Genomic DNA, 15046 nt, shown 5'->3' on the forward strand with positions numbered 1-15046 from the left:
CCCAGATTCGTACCCACCATCCCCAAAAATGACAAAGGCCTTGAGTGGAATTATTTTCCTCCCGTGTGGAGCTAATGTAAAAATAAACCTTGTGTTAGATTTGTGGGTACTTTATTAATTTGTTTAAAGGACAGATCTTACGTAATTTGTACCTATCTAGAAACTTTTTGAAAACCAACCCTTTCCTAACCTAAGCCCGCTTTAAGTTTTCTAGAGAGAAAATGGCGCCTAGAGCGTTAAAAATAACTGTTAAAAAATGTCTGCACTGCATTAGTTAACTTAGAAGGAAATACGTATTAATATAATATTAAAAGCAATAAGCATGCCGTTTTATTCGCAATACCTAGGTACTCCGACGTCACCGTGCTCAAAATTTGGACCTAGAAATCGTGGACTCAAATCCTGGCATGCACGAATATACAAATATCAATATAGTCTTACTAATAAATGCGGTGAATATTTTATACAATTTTGTATATAAAACTGGCATTTAACGGCCGCAAAGTAATTCATGGAAAGATATATACAGGGTTTTCCAATAAAAGGTGTTATTTTGAATACTAATTGTGAAAACCCAAGAGTTATTGTTGAAAAACCTCTCTATCGTCAACATGTGACTGTTTGGTACGGTTTATGGTCCGGCGGCGTCATTGGACTTTACTTTTTCGAAAATGAGGCTGGAGCAACAGTTTCGGTGAATGGATCGCTATCGAGAGATGATTAATATTTTTTATGGCCGGAATTGGATGGTATTGATCTGGACAACGTTTACTTTTAACAAGACGGCGCTACGTGCCACACAAGCAACGAAACCATCGATCTTTTACGATTGAATATCAAAATAAACCTCTTATTGGAAAACCCTGTATAATACACAGTCAAAGTGGGTTGTTTATCTGTTGGATAAACTTGAGATTTCTCAAAGAATTTTGGAATGCTTCCAATTGTGCTATAGATTTCTTCTTTTTGAAGATGACGTAAAACAAATAATAAATACCAATTCCTGATAGATAGGAGATAGAGGTGGCATGCGCTACAACCTACTTCTCTTGTGAAAGATCACAATTCCTAATCTAAATGCTGCTTGAAATAACATAAGCCATGTTTAGTGACCAATCTGCATGGTCAAATATGTACTTCCCCAACTCCTTTAACCCCATTTCTTTCCCATTATCACCCTATTCCTTCAACCAAACAACAAATCTACCTATCCCAAATAGGGATGACTTAGTAACACTGACCTCTGGAAGAACTCTTGTGCGGTGATCTAAATAAAAAAAGTCTAATACACTTGTATGTAATAAAAATTCATTTGCTCCTACAGTTTTTCTAACCACTAATATATCCTATTAACTACGCGCGATTGTATCTCTCCCGTAGGTCCAAATAATTGCCAACACTTACTGGAAATAATGGCGAATTTCGGGTACCTTACAAACAAATTATAAACTTAATAAAATATATCAATAATCATTAATTCCTTACCATTCTACTCTCTCGATATAAGTACCTACGTAATACATATTATATGGCTCGAATGCCACTCATAAGGATTAATTTATCTAATCGCCTCAAACGTTCTGATAAAACCGCCAAAGGTTCAATTACAGAACGATACAGGCAAGAGAATATTTAGGATGTTAGCTAAAGCTTGACAGACTTAACTTTGCAGACTGTAAAGGGTGAACTAACGAAAAGATTTTTTTTTAAAACGTTTATTATTTTCTTATTTTTTACTTGAAAAATACTGAAAAATAAATACTCACAATTACCGGAACCACAGAGCCACTCCGCCAAAATACGTCGTTATCTTACTTGACCATCTGAAAACCTACGTCAAAGCAGTAAGACAATGATAGCGTTGAGCTCTGGTGTCGTTAATTTTGCACATTTTTTTTGTCTGTAAGGTTAAAGCCATCGCTAATACGTAATCAACCCACAAATACAATTATGGGCTATCTTATGCTAACGAGTCACGAATTACGGGAAAGAAACGAAGCAATTCGTTCTTTGTTGCTTCGTTCCTTTAAATTTCCGAATTTTAAATGAGTATTCCATTTTGATTTATTTATAGTAGCTACTTACCTACTAAAATATAAATATTTTTAACGACTTATGTAAAAGTCATTCCTAATATCTGCAAAGCTTTTAAATGATTGACTAAAAATTTGAGCACAAATCAGAATGTTTTTGTAATTCCACCCTTACATTCTCTATTCAAACCAATATGAGCCGAAACCGCATTTTGATATGTAGATTTACTTCGGATGAACTCGGCAATTATCGGCCGCGAACAAAAATCTCACAACAACCACTCATTCCTTTACCCGAAACACTCCTTTAACTTCCTCAAATGCCATTGAACCAAAGCCTATATTCGCCTGATGCTGAAGTACTTACGCTATATCAGATATGAGAGATTTCACACTACAAGGTGGTCTGAGGCCACCTTTAGTTCGAGACCGCACGAGAGGTGTTTGTCTCTCTTAACACTTTGGAAACATGTGAGCATTCTTTATAGAAGTTATTTGCAATTTGTGACTTTTATTGTCGATGGCCACTTGGGTGTTCAGTGTTCACCTTCAACGCCTGTAGATATGTTCTTACCATGAGATTTAATTTACTGTTATTACAAATTATATATATGAAAGTTAGAAAAAAACGATGAATAGATTTGTCATTTAGTTTTCTTTGCGCACGGTGAAAACTGATAATTTATTAAAAATCTGGTTAAATTGTTATTTTCCTGTTAAAAACGGGACAGCGGGCCTTTAACGATTGAATTGAAAGGTCCTTAACAAAGTATTAGTTAAAAGTGAATGTTTTATGAGAACGGCGGAACGCGTGTATACAAATACTGATATGAAAATAGGAAAAACTAAACCCTTCCACACACTTTTCCACAAATGATCATCTAGTCAATCAACATTATGCAAGTGCATTATATAAGAAAAATAAATACAAAACAATACAAGAACAACACGTCAACTCACCAGAGATCAAATGGGAAAATAATTCACCGACTCCAGATATTTTAATATCAGAGGGTTCAGCTCGATAAAACTCTTAACTGGACCTATAAATCCTACTGATCCCTCAACATAAATATTTAAAAAAATCTTTCGTAATGTAGGAAAATGTATTTAATATTACTGATTTTTGCATTTTTATATGTAAATTTTTTGATAGATCTAATACGCCTAAATTTTGAATGAGAGAGCTAGGTATAATGCCAGTAGCCGAAATAACAAATGGTAATATTTTTATAGTCTGAGAATGCCAAATTCTTTTTATATCATTAATATCCTCATCATTTTCTTCAATAATATTATTTAACAGTTTGTTTATGTTAGCTAAGGTTAAGGTTAGTAACATTATATTACTTGATTACTTGACATGTAAGGTTAGGTTACCTTGTAAAACAGACGGACATACAACATACAATACAATAAAAATAATAATTAATTCGCTGTGGTTTCCAATGTGTTCGATTTATATCATTTTAATATTCCCCGGTGATCAGAGGGTGCTTGCCTCACGTTTTTACTCGTTTCTTTATGTCTCTCTCTTTTACTCGCCGGAAAATTACTGTAACCGAAAATAAATTATTACCCAACTAAACCAATGCGTCCGCCACCTAACAACTTCATCTGTATTCACGTTATTCATTTCCTCGCATTAATCTTCAATCATAATTGATATCATGTGAAATTTAATTTCAAACTCGAGCGCGGTAAAATTAGACGAAGAAGAAACCTAATTATTGCCAGGCGTGTTAATAATTATTATATCTCTAATTAATGTACGGAGGTACCTACCTATTAGGATGGGCCGTCTAAAGGAATACCTACCCAAGTAGCCTTAATTAATATATTTTTTTATGAGAATGACAAACATTCGCAGGTTATGAACAACCAACTAACTAACCATCACGCCGTTTCCCCTGCAGGGGTAGGCAGAGAAGACGGACCGCCAAACTCGGTCTTCGCACACACTCCTTGCCTCATTCACATTCATACATCGTCTCATATATACTTTTCTATTATTCTGACTCTTGACATGGCCTGACTCCAGTATCTGATTCACTTGGTCGTGCCACGTCTTCATCGGGCGTCCCCGACTTCTGCTGCCATTCACATTTGCATCATATATTCTCCTTACACTCCTTTTTTCGCTCATTCGCTCTACATGGCCAAACCATCTAAGCGTCTCTTTCTTGATCATACTCATTACGTTTAGATCAGCCTTGCACTCTTTGCAGATCTCCACATTTCTCACACGATCATACATAGTTTTAACACACATACGACTCAGGGATCTCATTTCTACAGCATAACCACACAACAGGTATTTGAATGCCTTCGAGGTTGAGTGGTTAGGACGCTGGTTCAATTCAAGGTGAGTGTAAGTCAGGTAGAGCGCTGGGCTATTGGGCTAAATGGATCATTAGTTCCCATTAAATTTGTATGCAAGGCACTTCCAGCGTTATTCTTTATTCTATGCTTTAGCAACAAACATAGCTCGATGGGGGATGCCATAGTCTTACTGGCTCCCGATGGTTGAAAGCTGTTGGTATTCTTGTGCGGTAATCGCATAAAAAATATTAACACAAACCTTGCTACCATCATACTAATATGGTGTTACGTGTCCAATTTTGGAGGTCTTTGTAGCTGGTTTGGATTCTGGCGACGCGCGACGCCTGGTTGGGATCCTGACGCTGTGAACCATTCTTCCAACTAACAGATCGTTTTGGTCCAGATCGTAAAGTACTTATATCGTTTTCTCGAAAATTATCGAATATATTATAATCTTAACGTTCGTTGCTTTCTGTTATTTATTCTTCTATCAGGCACCAAAATAATTGCTTTCACGAGAGATACGCGTAGAAGATTTTGAAATGTGGACATATTTATAAACCAAAATAACCATATATAAGACCATTGTAAGAACTGTATTCGCATGTGAGGCGCTGACACTGACGGTAAAGATGGCTGAAATGCTGGATACTTTTGAAAGTAAGGTGCTTAGAAGAATATGTGGACCCGTGAAAGAGGGCGAACAGTGGCGTATCCGGCACAATATAGAATTGTACGATATATATAAGGCCCCTAGCATCTCTGCACACATGAGACTCCTCAGGCTGAGATGGGCTGGGCATGTACAGAAAATGCCGGATACACGCGTCCCAAAAAGAATTCTGACTGGTCACCCAGGTGGAAAGAGAAAAGTGGGAAGACCCAGACTGAGGTGGGAAGATGAGGTAAGAGGGGATGCAGCACAGCTTCTCCAGGTGACAAACTGGAAGTCAGCCGCTGAGGACAGGAGGAGTTGGAGGCGACTGTTGCAGGAGGCCAAAGCTCGATATGGGCTCTAGCGCCATCGAAGAGAGAAGGACATATTTATACCTACAGGCGCAATAGAACGTTTTTTAAAAATTTTAGAAGTTTTTTTGGTTTTTATTATTTAATTTTTTTTAATTTAATATATATAAGTGCGTAAAGTGATGTTATGTAAGTACATATGGTAATAAAATATATTTATATTCTCAATCTCACCAATGAAAAAACTGGTTCTTGTGCTTGTTGAGCGAGTTACACTAATTATAAGGAAAATAGAATAACATTATGCAATTGGTAAGTATATATATATATATAATAGGAACAATTGAAACTTCTGGATTATCTATATGTGTAGTTGTACATGTATAGGAATCTGTTACATACTAATTATTGAGTAATTAGGAACATCTAAATACAGTGGAGATGTGTAAAGACTGATAATAAATATCAATAAAGGGAAAAACATGCAATTATTCAGTTAATTATTTCTGAATGTTGGTGTTCTTTATCAACATTCAGAAATAATATAATCGAAAGGTTGTTGAAATACTTTATTCCTAAATAGGTATAGTTATTTTGCATTTGTTTGGTATTACATTTTGGTATTTTGATATTGTCTTGATATCTTTTTTATGTGTGGGTTTCAAAGTTTTTGATTATATTATCTTTATAAATTTGGATAATAGCATTTTTCTTGAAGATATCCTCTACTCGGGGCACCCCGAAATCTGCAAATAGCGTTTCTGTTAGAAATGTGACGGGTTTCTTGAGGATTAGTTTCTGGACCACTTTGATCGACAATTTTAGATGACAATTTCTTGCCATCAAGGTATTTTAGTGTGTTGCCTATAATTCTTGACAACGATTTTCCCCGTATGAAATACTCTTGGCTACCGATATTACTACAATATAGCCGGGTCAAATTTATTTCCACATCGCTGTGTAGTATAATATATTATGTGCATTTATATTCATCACCTACCCACTACCAAAATGTCATAATTTCGAACGCGATTAATACTAATAAATAATTTAGCGATTTTTTAAAAATATTTATACAAGGTTGGCTATATAATATTGCAGAAGATAGTACTTTCGTATACATTACGGCAATATTGACCGGGATACGACAATGTTGACGGCCTACACCTTGCCTTGCAAGACTATTCACGGCCAAGACAATTATTCGGCAAAAATAGGCAATTTATCTTACTCGTTTATCAGCTGATAAAGATTTTTTAAAAAGTTCCATACCTTCAACCTATTTATCGTGGTTTTTTGACAACTTTTGTTTATGCGATAGGTCCATAAGTAGAACTAATTAGATTATTTTTCGTTCCCTCAGTATTTGGATGCGCAATTCTTCATCTTTGCTTCTGAATCATTTAAGTAAAAAAAATAATTTATTAGCATGATCCAGCCTACAGTACCTACCTACCTACTCGTTTGATTTCTTGTACATTAGGTACAGTAGGTACCTAGCTTCGTACTATTTTGGGTTAGTGTGTGGCAACTCCTGAAACATTCTAATGATATTCCAAAAAGCACAAATAAATGGCTGTTCATAATACTACGATTTGATTAATTTAAGTGTTCGAGTTTTATCACGAGTTTGGAATGATAAAGATATTATTTGGATTAGATGAGAAGGGAGAATGACTCAATAGGAAAAGCATCGATGGCTTGATTGCACATTGATTAGTAATGTGTAATTACGTGTACTTCTAATGCGTCGGTTTATTTGTTCATTTTTGTAATATTGCGCATGATTCTTTGCTCCGTAGTAAGCGTTTAAAAAGAAGAAAAATGGTTTGAAAGGGAGATATATAAATACGAATATTAGAGTTAATAAAAGAGTTAATTAAATATAAGAAGAAAACGTGATTTAACACTATTAAAATTCAGAATACCGTGATTGAGGCCTGCTACGGCACCCCATTTAGGGAAATTAGTAAGCAATTAGTAGGGGAATTACTAAATGTGATGTATGGTAATAAGTTGAGTTTTTAAGCGATAGATGGCGCTAGTCGTAAAGCTTACTCCAGAGTCCGACAGATGTCGCCAGAGTGTAACAATTACTTGTGAGATTAGATTGACAGCTAACAAAATTCTCGAACCAGAGAATTACCAACCCTCGGGTAATGAACAGTGTAGCTAAATCCAGACCTATTATTTGTAACGTAAATAAACACAATTATAAGTAGAACCTTTTACTTTTTAACAAAGAGTTACCAACACTTAAATCTGCAAAGTAAGGCAGATATACCTAACACTAAATGAAGTACAAATGGGACGAACATGGGATAGAGGCATATGCTGATATTTGAGTAGGTAGGTTGTACAATTGGTTACAATACTTGGCAACGAATCCGTAGGTAGCGGGTTCAAATCCCATCTTAATATTAATTTGATTATTTGTATTATTTCACAACGTAGTCAATTTAAATAATATATATCAGTAGTACCTTTTTTTGATTTTTTTGTTTGCGGCACGTCGCAGCACGTATCTACCGACCCTGTAATGGTACATACTTTCTGTAGCTCCTTAAAACGATAAAAAGGCAATCATTCAGTATCAAAATGTTGCTTGAACTTGAAATTACTTTAGCCGTGTATGCTGGGTATGCACATTGTCTCAATAGCTCCAGACGGTTGGTAGCATTTGAGACTCTTGTGCCATAGGTAATCACATAAAACAGTCACCTAGCTAAATAATTCAGATCAGTAATCCTACAGAAATAACTCTTTTGTATTGTCAAAAAACTAATAAGTAAGTTGTGTGGCTGACAGAAATGAACAAATGAGATATAAATGGAAAATATGAGTAAAAAAACTACCTATTTTTGTGGATATCTTTAAATTTTTCCCGTATTTTTTGCATAGGTACATTGTGTACACCTACATTGTGACATATATAGGTATATAAAAACCAATCTTTGCTGAACACCTTCCTAATCTGTAACATGTAGGTAAGTAGATAATTTTACGATAATAAAACAACTAATTTCGTAGTACCTAATGCTGTAAGCGTAACAAGTAAGATTAGGAAAGGGATGTATTTATGGTTTTAGCGTGTAGAAAAAATGAAAGAAGAAAGGAGTGTAAGGAGTCTATGGCATAAATTTGAATGTAGTATATAACATAAATGTGAATGTAGTCTACCACATAAATGTGAATGGTAAAAAAATGTAGAATTAACCAAATAATACTCTAGTCGGGCCATGTCAAGAGTCTGATTAACAGAAGGGTATATATGAGACGATGTATGAATGTGAATGAAGCAAAAAGTGTGTGCTTATACCTACTTGTTTGGCCGTACATCCTCTACCTACTTCGGGAAATGGCGTGATGGTTAATGTCATACGTAGGTACCTACTTACAATATGATTAAATTCATAAAATATTTGTATGAGGAAAAAATTGTCAAACCCTTCACTAACTGGTGATTTTGCATCGCATAGAAACCCAAGAAACTATTTTTATTTCAATCTGGGAAATTCAATTTTCGATTTTTGCTTTGTAATTTTTTTACCAACCGAGGGGTTGGCAAAGATTTTTAGACTCAGGTCTACGCTTCGACGTAATTTAAAAGGTATGAACAGCTAATATTAACCCCTAAGCGACAGATTTTTAAGAATTTGATTTAAAAAACTCCCACTACAGACTTGATTCACTGGAAAATGAATGCTTAAATCAATACAAATTATAATGACACATCGATGTTTTAAATTATTTCCAATTATTTTTTTTGACCGTTACTGGTTTCTTCACAATAGATATGTCTGAAATCTGAAAAAATCTGAAGATGGCTATAATAAGCTGAAACTGGACACAGTAAAAATAAAATAATTGGAAAAAATTTCAAATTGTTTCAATGTATCATTATAATGGATTTTCACAATAAATTGTCTGTGTGAAAATAGAAATACTAAAAATTGTACCACAAAATCGACTCCAAATGTGATGCACTTACATTCATTCGCCAGTTTTCCGCTTATAGTACCATTTTCCAGACACTGTGTACTGGTGCATCACATTAAGCAAAAGCTTTTATAAAATAACTAAAATATATTGGGTACAAAGGGTACCTAATAAAAATGTAGATCATTGAAAAGATACATTAAATTATTGCAACTTACCTTTCTATGGCCTAGTCGATTCTTTTTGGTATATTCCATTTTGTACTTAGTACCTAAGTAGGTACCTAATTTTGTTTTATTGTGACAATAATATTTTCAGTTCGGTGTTTACCTATAGACACAAAATTACTTACAGTACTGCTAATATACATATATTTTTTGTATGTAGGGCTGGTAGTTAACTTGGAGTAGTTCAGAAATCTATCGTTCTACTTAGCGTTAACGGTTAGAATGCCACCGAATATTAACTATGTAAAACAAAACCATTCATTACAATAATTTAACCCTTTGTCATTATTTATCTTGGAATTATCTTGTTATACCCCTAAATAATCAATATCTTAATCTACTAGAACTATTATAAAGCCCATTTCTCACGGAACGTCTTATTCATATTAGGATTTTTTGTGCGCGGACCTTTACCATTATGTACGGCCCGTAATTTTCAAATTAACCACATATCCCATTTATCATCTCGGCTTTTTAATAAAGCCGCACCGGTGGTCTCGAAAGTGTTATTTTATTGTCATTTTTTATTAAACAGTTTTTTATTTATTTATTTTATTTATGAAACATAACAATAAGCAGACTGAAATATGTTATTAAATTATGACTACAGAACGTTCTAATTCGTACGAAGTCACGATAAAAGATTTTTTTAAATCTTTCTTAACGCTTTTATGCTCCATCTCAAATGTTTTGTATAAAAGCGAAAAGGATAGAAAATAACTTTTTGTCGAATGTTAACAATTGATCAACTGGGCGTCTTGCGTAGATTGCACAGATTTTTCAAGAGCAACCAGCTGTTAACCCAATACAAAGCTCGAGTACGCCCAGCAATTGAATTTGCGAGCCACCTCTGGGCTGGAGCCCCACTATACTAGATACACCTACTTGATTCTGTGCAAGGAAGGCGGTCCGTCTGATTGACAATACATCAAACAGTTCACAGATGATGTTGGCTTCAAGTCGGTTTGTATGTGGAACGAGCTACCGGCATCTGTTTATTCTTCTTCACATAATCCGGGCCTCTTCAAGACCCACATTAATAAATTACAACCTCCACTTTAACCCGCCTCACAACGTTGTCCAAACGAGTGACAACATAGCCTTACACTGTACTAACAGAGGCGGTCTTGTGAGATTTCACATTAAAAAAATAATTATTTAATTCACATAGAAGAAAAGACATAAAAAAAAGTTTTTATTGATCGGTATCCATGACTTCATATACCTGTATTGGACAGTATAAAGTGTTGTACGAAAAGTCTTATTTATTTTGTAAATTTTGAATTAGTACCTATAATGTTAAATGGAATTAATAATACATACAGCACAACTGAACGGCTGAAACACTACGACAAAACGGAATTCTGTTCAGATGAAAGTAGGGCTAGTACGACGAAACGGATCGGTGCTTTTAGGAGAGCAGATCTTAAGGACTAATGCCATCATCATAACTTGAAAACGATAATTTTGACTTTAAGACAAGATTGATCTGGGGTGACGAAATATTAGCAGACTTCACGACTGTTCCCAGGGATTAATCAAATACCTAGGTATAGTTATGTTTACCTTGGTTTAGGTATCTATACCAAGGTTTAGGTAGGTATATGTACCAAGGTTTATGTATCTACACCTAGGTTTAGGTATCTTTACTTAGGTTTAGCTATCTTTAACAAGGTTTAGATATCTACATCAAGGTTTACTAGGATTATTTATATATTGTTGAAGCACAGATCTATCTATACCAAGTTTAGGTATCTATATCTAGGTTTAGGTATCTATACCAAGGTTTAGGTATATATACCAAGGTTTATGTTTAGGTATCTTTACTTAGGTTTAGCTATCTTTAACAAGGTTTAGATATCTACATCAAGGTTTACTAGGATTATTTATATATTGTTGAAGCACAGATCTATCTATACCAAGTTAAGGTATCTATATCTAGGTTTAGGTATCTATACCAAGGTTTAGGTATATATACCAAGGTTTATGTTTAGGTATCTTTACTTAGGTTTAGCTATCTTTAACAAGGTTTAGATATCTACATCAAGGTTTACTAGGATTATTTATATATTGTTGAAGCACAGATCTATCTATACCAAGTTTAGGTATCTATTCCAAGGTTTAGGTATATATACCAAGGTTTATGTATCTATACCTAGGTTTTGTTATCTATACTTAGGTTTTGGTATGTATACTAAGGTCAAGGTATCCATACCAAGGTTTAGATATCTACATCAAGGTTTATTACGATTATTTGTATGTTGTTATAGCACAGTTAGACACCTTTAATCCATTTGAAGAGCTTACGGATTTCATCGTTTAGCTTATCCTCTGTTTTATATAATCTAAAATTCATTCATCCAAAAAGCGACCATCTTGAGTTTTTAAAGGTGCATTTTTTAACATCGTAATCTGAAATAATTTAATAAACACATCAGTTAATAAATAACCAAGAAGCGGGGCATTAGCATACCTAAACGATGTTTTAAAACTGCTTATAAATTAAACAATGGTCTTGCAGATGCGACTTTTTAAAAGCAGATTACAAATCTACTTTAACTGATGGGTAATATTAATAATACTAGTATAGTTTACTTCCGAGCTATGTTGATGTTTAAAATAACTAAGCCTTGTTTGTTGACCGAAACAAAATATTATAATAGTTCAGAGAGAAAACGGGACAGCAGGCCGTGTCCTAATAAAACGTTAGTAATTTTCAAACACATCGGAACACAGGTTCATACTGCGTTTGCAATGTTTATGGCTAATTAATTTCCAATAGCTTGACATCAGTAAATATAATATAATCCTTACATAAGTACATTTTAATTTGGCTCGCTGAACTTAAGCAAAGTTTTTTTCTTAAATATATTCATTCTTTTTACTGATGTCAAGCTATTGGAAATTAATTAGCCATAAACATTGCAAACGTTATATATATAGTCCTCCATTCTTAGTTGGCTAGTCCAAGTTTCCGCATGTTTTATTATATGATTTTTATTATGAGTTGTATATATATATAAATACAGGATCCATTCCTAGTTGGCTAGTCAGAGTTTCCGCATGTTTTATTGTATGATTTTGATGTGAAGTAAATTTATTATTTTAATTATTATTAAGTTGGTAGTAAGCAATTACATTTAATTTTTTATTTCTGATGTGTACTTTTAAGTTAAGAAATCGAAATATGTAGATTTCTTTTAACTTAAAACAATTAAATAAATAAAAAAAATTAAAAATATAAACATGAAATGTGGAGTAAAATTAAAAGTGTAAAGATTTTTATGAATACGTGTTCCGACGTTGCGTTAGTACATTCCATTTTTTTTAATTAAAAATTTAACATAAACGTATCAATTCATTGGTTAAGGGCTTGCAGTCCCATTTTTAACAGAATTACGAATAATATGAAGAGATTTTTTTTAATAAATTTTCATTATTTTAAATCAGTATCATTTTAGAAATTAGAAAAGACGTAAAGTATAATTGAATTATTATCAATAATAATAAAATCTTTTTGAATGACCCTCTGATAAATTTTTGTCTCATTGTATATTCCACAACAAATTTAAGCCCTGATTGTTTGGCAAAAATCATTTTTTTTGAGGGTTGAAAGGTTTCCGTTAAATGGCAATTCTAAGTCCGTTTCAGATTTTGAACACATTGTGATCAGCAGATCAGGACAACTATCACACTGTTAAGATTGTCAGCTTATTCAAATTTGATAGAAAGCTGAGACGAACCTATAATCAGCGTTTAACTGTTTGTTTATTTTAATGTATTTATGAAATATTTTCCATTTAACTGTGTTAAGTTTGTCTACTCTGCTTCAAAATTAATGTACACTGTTCATTGAACTACTTTTTAAATTAGTTTTATTATGTAAAAATAAGTTCCTTTTATTTTATTTTGTTAATTGTAAATATTGTATTTCCCGAAATGAGATTTCTATAAAAATTATTGTTATTATTTTGTAATGTATTGTCACTACATAAATAAAAAAAACTTTCAAACCTCAAAACAAAACCACGGTCTAAGACTGTATTTGTAATTTGGTTTTAAGTGAACCCTGAAGAAGCTTTATCGCTTAAGGCGATGCACTACGTAGTAATGCAAAATTATGTGTTTTTGGTTTGAAAATTTGGTCGCCTAGAAATGTTTCAGATGCTTCAATTAAATATTGCGAATAGAATACATCTTGGCCTTTTAAATTTTCGAGTATTTTTTAGATAAGTCTTTTTATAAGGCCAGAAAAAAATTATGTAAAAGTCCTATGAAAACTGCGTAAAGTTCAAATTCTCCTACTTACGAACCCATTTTCGGTTATGGTTTTATGATATAATGTGGCGAATTGAGTTGTTTATAAAATGATCGAAAAAAATTAAATATTTGTGCCTGAACATCCACAAAATAAAATAAAAGGCACTTTTTGGCCATGTTTTTTTCTTGCATAAATCAAAACAGGTGGATGGTGTTAAGCGGGAATTTAAGCCTTATCGCCATCTACGTAAGGTGTGTTATTGATAGCGGCTTGATTCAAAATATTACACGACGTAGCGCATCGCCAACAATAAAAGTGATTGAAACTAAGTGTTGATTATTTATAAATCAATTTTTTTTTAATCGTTTGGAACTGCAACTGTACTGAAAAAAACAAGTCATGTATGAGTCAAATTGAAGAAAAGAACAAAACATCGGTAAAAGTCACCGAAATCTCGGGTTAGGTCCAGTAAAAAATCATTAATCTCGTTTCAGAGTAGAACTAATCTCACAAATGATGACAGATTATTAATTGTTGACATTTTTACCGTATCACAAATATGTTTAAGATATAATCTATCAAAATATAACAAAATGGCTGAATTAATAATTGCAGTCTAATCTTTTTCCTATTCTCTCTTTATCAAAAATGTATTTATTATCAGCCTTTCAAAGTAGATCGCTTTATCATTGACGCCACCTCATCACTGCCTACTCCTGCCGTCCCTTTGTCGCCTAACTTCAATGGAACTTCACGCCTCTCGAGAATTATTAACTGCCTACCCTTGTGTGTTACAAAGAAGAAGGTATCAATAAATTATCTATAGCTAAGGGCTTGGAAAATAAATATAATTTAATAGGAAACTGCTAATATAATGCTCTCGGAAGGTTTTTCTGGAAAGAATCTCAAAAGGGAAGATCTTGTTTGATAAACTAAAACTCTCGAAGTGAGCTCCAGCATAACGAAATTTGTACTATTTTCTCTACCTGAAAAATAAACATCTTCGTAATATTTCAATCATGCGCTATGGAGCTGTGAAGTATGTAACTTAAACCTACCTAGACTTTTTTATCTTTATACAGAACCAAACAAAAAAGTTAGTGAAAAAAGTATGTTGAAATCTCGGGCGAAGCTGAGTAATATTTCCTCAGTGGTTGAGTGGTTATGATCCTCGGCTATGAATTCGGAGGTCGCGGGTTCATTTGCGGCACGTTCCAGAGTGATTCACCATTCAGAATCAAAACGTTGCTCGAAATGGTTTTAACCGTGTTTGGTGACCAGATCTGAATAGCTAGGTA

This window comes from Hesperophylax consimilis, chromosome 25 (genome assembly GCF_061612785.1).
Source record: "Hesperophylax consimilis isolate HC1 chromosome 25, BYU_Hcon_1.0, whole genome shotgun sequence".
Taxonomy (NCBI): domain Eukaryota; kingdom Metazoa; phylum Arthropoda; class Insecta; order Trichoptera; family Limnephilidae; genus Hesperophylax; species Hesperophylax consimilis.